General features: G+C 34.7%; 1 pseudogene; it reads right to left on the reverse strand.

The window, feature by feature from the left end:
• Nucleotides 1-4172, reverse strand: part of LOC107596051 (rotatin-like) — a 105940-nt pseudogene that overhangs the window by 13047 nt on the left and 88721 nt on the right.

Here is a 4172-nt window from a genome sequence, read left to right on the forward strand (position 1 = left end):
CAGCTCATGAAAAATGGGGCAAAAACAAAAGTGTTGCGTTTATAATTTTGTTCAGTGTATATACTGTATATATATATATATATATATATATGTAAGAATAAAACATAGTGAAGCAGTTTAGTTTTTAAATATGACTAATTATTTGAATCAATTTTAATATTATATGAAAATAAATAAATAAATCAAAAATAAAATATTACATTTGTAACTATATAGTTACAATCTAATAGTAAAGTTTAAACATTTCTTTGTATCATTAATACATGCCAGGTTTCACATCTTAATTATTTTCAAACAATTTTTATCAAATTGAATCATGTTTTATTTTTGTTTCTATCTATCTATACATATATACACACACACACACACACACACACATTAGGGGTGTAACGGTACACAAACATGGCGGTTCGGTGCGTACCTCGGTTTTGACGTCACGATTCGGCACAGCCGGGGTAAAACTAAAAACTTTTTTTTTTTATTACACAGTGGTTTACTGAACAGATTACTCTTTCTTTAAATAAACTTAAATAATTTTCTTAGGGATAAAAATCTACCTCCGCTTATGTTCTAAACTATAGATAGCGCTTCAGGGTCATGAACTGAGAAATCAAATTTCCCTTTATCTTTTGACAAGTAACAGGTCAATGTACTATAAAAACATCCTGTAAGTTTCAAAACTTTCTCGTTGGCTTAAAAACTGTTTTTATTGAAACCAAGCTCAGAAAATGACTCCTTGTGGAATGTGCCACTTTATGATGTAATGGTGAGGCTAAGCACCATTCTGAAAATGATTCTCCTCCGCAGGAGAAGATCAACGCCTGCTTCAACAGTACTGCTTCTTTAGCCCCGCCCACTGATTCACACTTGTAGTAGAAGAGGAAATACTAGAGACGCGAACACAGGATCACTCCATCAACAGAACCATACAGATGACATTACAAGATTACAAGACACTGTGTAGTGTAAGTTGTAAAAAATAGCCTTTGAATTGCCTTCTTTGTGATCCTAACATATTTAGATCAGACGCGAGTGCTGTTGCGTCATGTTGCGAATCAGTTTCTTTTTCAGGTCAGAAGTGGTGTAAATGTTTTGAGCATGTCAGAAATAGAGTGGGACATCAGTTTACTGTCAGGGATTTGTTGTGTCAATCTATGCCGCATCCAATGTAGACAGAATCTCGCATCCGGTGTAAGCACGGAGTAAAATTAGCAAAGAGCTCCAGATCACATCACTGAAACACTGTTTGTTTGTTTGTTTTACTTTGCTACGAATTCATTTTTAAACAAGACAGTATGATGCATGCTTTTCAGAGAGACTGAAAGTAAACGATAATGCAGCGCTGAGTGGATCCAACAGTAATGTCGCAACACAGAAGTGTGACTAAACATATCAACAGTACTGCTTCTTTAGCCCCGCCCACTGATTCACACTTGTAGTAGAAGAGGAAATACTAGAGACGCGAACACAGGATCACTCCATCAACAGAACCATACAGATGACATTACAAGATTACAAGACACTGTGTAGTGTAAGTTGTAAAAAATAGCCTTTGAATTGCCTTCTTTGTGATCCTAACATATTTAGATCAGACGCGAGTGCTGTTGCGTCATGTTGCGAATCAGTTTCTTTTTCAGGTCAGAAGTGGTGTAAATGTTTTGAGCATGTCAGAAATAGAGTGGGACATCAGTTTAAACTTTTTAAACAAGACAGTATGATGCATTCTTTTCAGAGAGACTGAAAGTAAACGATAATGCAGCGCTGAGTGGATCCAACAGTAATGTCGCAACACAGAAGTGTGACTAAACATATTTTTACCACTATTGCATTGTCTGTTCCAGACCGTTTGATATATACTGAGCATTTATACGTTTTTAAACCAAATGACCCATGTTGTTTTCAGAGTATGTCAGCAGGGTCCATCTGTTATTTTAATAAGCGAAACTGTTAGCCAATCATAGCAGTGGGTGTTTAATTGCTCATCTTGAATGCGCCCCGTCTATAAAAACAGACAGTTCTGAAGAGACGCTCAATAACAGGATAGAAAATAGCCTATTACTTCTAAATTATAGTTTTTTTGATGTAAAAATCACACTAACATTGTAAGTGAACCTCAGAGAACATTATAAAATAACAAAAAAATGCAGTTCATGACCCCTTTAATTCAATCACTATTTATTTTTAAATATAATAATCAACACTCAACTTAAAAAAAAACATGTATGCAAAACATAAATTGTACAATTGCACATAATGCAGTTTTAAAATTAACAACTAAATTATAACAAATTTTATTTGTTGTTGAAATATGATCATTTACACAGTGGCTCTCATAACTTTTTCATAAAAGAATAAGCGAAACTGTTAGCCAATCATAGCAGTGGGTGTTTAATTGCTCATCTTGAATGCACCCCGTCTATAAAAACAGACCGTTCTGAAGAGACGCTCAATAACAGGATAGAAAATAGCCTATTACTTCTAAATTATTGTTTTTTTGATGTAAAAATCACACTAACATTGTAAGTGAACCTCAGAGAACATTATAAAATAACAAAAAATGCAGTTCATGACCCCTTTAATTCAATTACTATTTATTTTTAAATATAATAATCAACACTCAACTTAAAAAAAACATGTATGCAAAACATAAATTGTACAATTGCACAATGCAGTTTTAAAATTAACAACTAAATTATAACAAATTTTATTTGTTGTTGAAATATGATCATTTACACAGTGGCTCTCATAACTTTTTCATAAAATATTTATTTAAACATACATTAAATAATTAAGAAATCACTAACATGTAAGCAAAATATAATGATTATAAAGTCTAATATTTCGCGGAATGTCCCTCTCTAGACTTCATTTCTCTAGCGAAATAACGAGCTGTGGACTCCGATGACTTGCCTGAGGTAAAGGAAATGCTATGTGACATTTTGTTTACAAGCTGTTTTATTGCCGTCTTTCCACGGTTGAAACACCAATTGAGCGATTACATGAGGTGTGAGATGTTCATTCATGTTTATTTCACGTTAAAACTAGTAGTAAAGAGGAAGGGATGAGGGCATTTATACAGTGATCTGTCACACCACATCAAAGAGCGTCAAAACGGCATTGATTGCTTGAATTTCCAGAAACATCATTTGAAAGATAAGACTTTGTTTCAAAAGTAACAATATAACTGGAAGTTTCCAATGAAGTTCCACTCGTGCAGTGGTTAAAACAATGCTGTATTTGTTTGGTAGCCCTACACATGCATACAGCAAAATTTTCAGTACGGGTCTTTCGGTTCGGTACGCATGTGTAGGGCTACCGAATGATCGTCGTTTAAATTAACGATCAATTAATTAATCGTTAACCTTAATGCTGCAAAATGCGTCTATGCCGGGGCATGACAGGATATGCAAAAGTTACTCAAAAAAAAAAGTCAATAAGTCATTCGCATAAAGATGGAAAATATCATCCTCTTCACATGAGCAAAAGCGTCCTTGGCATAACAGCAGAGTGGACCGGTATACTACGGTCTATTTAAACTGACCAGTGTAACCTTTTATATGTTTGGCTGACTGTATTTTATTTTGATAATGAACAGACTGCGATGTAAGTTTGAATTGCTAGAATATGTGGGGTGTGTGCGCGCGAGGCGCCAGTGCGATCGAACAGCTGAAACATAAAAAAACTTGTTTATGGAGCGCAGCGCCACACTTCTGTTTTAAATCTGTTAGCTTAATTATTTAAGCCAGATATATTTCGCTTTTTTTAATGAAAACAAATTGTTATTTTTATTTAGGCCTATTGCTTACATAGGCTATACATTTTCCTTAAAGCATCCCATTTTGCCTCAGGGCTTGAAAACCTGTGCCTAGGCTAGTTAGGTCCTGCAGAAACTTGTGAACGATGCTCTAGTTGTGGCATCACCGTTTAGTGACATCATTGAATGCTCCGGGAAAACGTAATGTCAAGTGTCGGTCACAGCTTCTTTTAATTGCTGTTTTGAATCCAGCAATTATTTATTTACAAATTATAAGCTCTGATTATGACAAGTGTGGTATAAAAGCTTTGTTTATTAGAGGAATAATGCTTTTGGATACCGTTCGAGTCCATATAGCCTACATTTACGCGGCTTTGTTCTGGTTTGCCGGTTGGTCACGAATTTCCACAAATTCAAT

This window comes from Sinocyclocheilus grahami, unplaced genomic scaffold (genome assembly GCF_001515645.1).
Source record: "Sinocyclocheilus grahami isolate Dianchi unplaced genomic scaffold, SAMN03320097.WGS_v1.1 scaffold213.1, whole genome shotgun sequence".
In the NCBI taxonomy this organism is placed as follows: domain Eukaryota; kingdom Metazoa; phylum Chordata; class Actinopteri; order Cypriniformes; family Cyprinidae; genus Sinocyclocheilus; species Sinocyclocheilus grahami.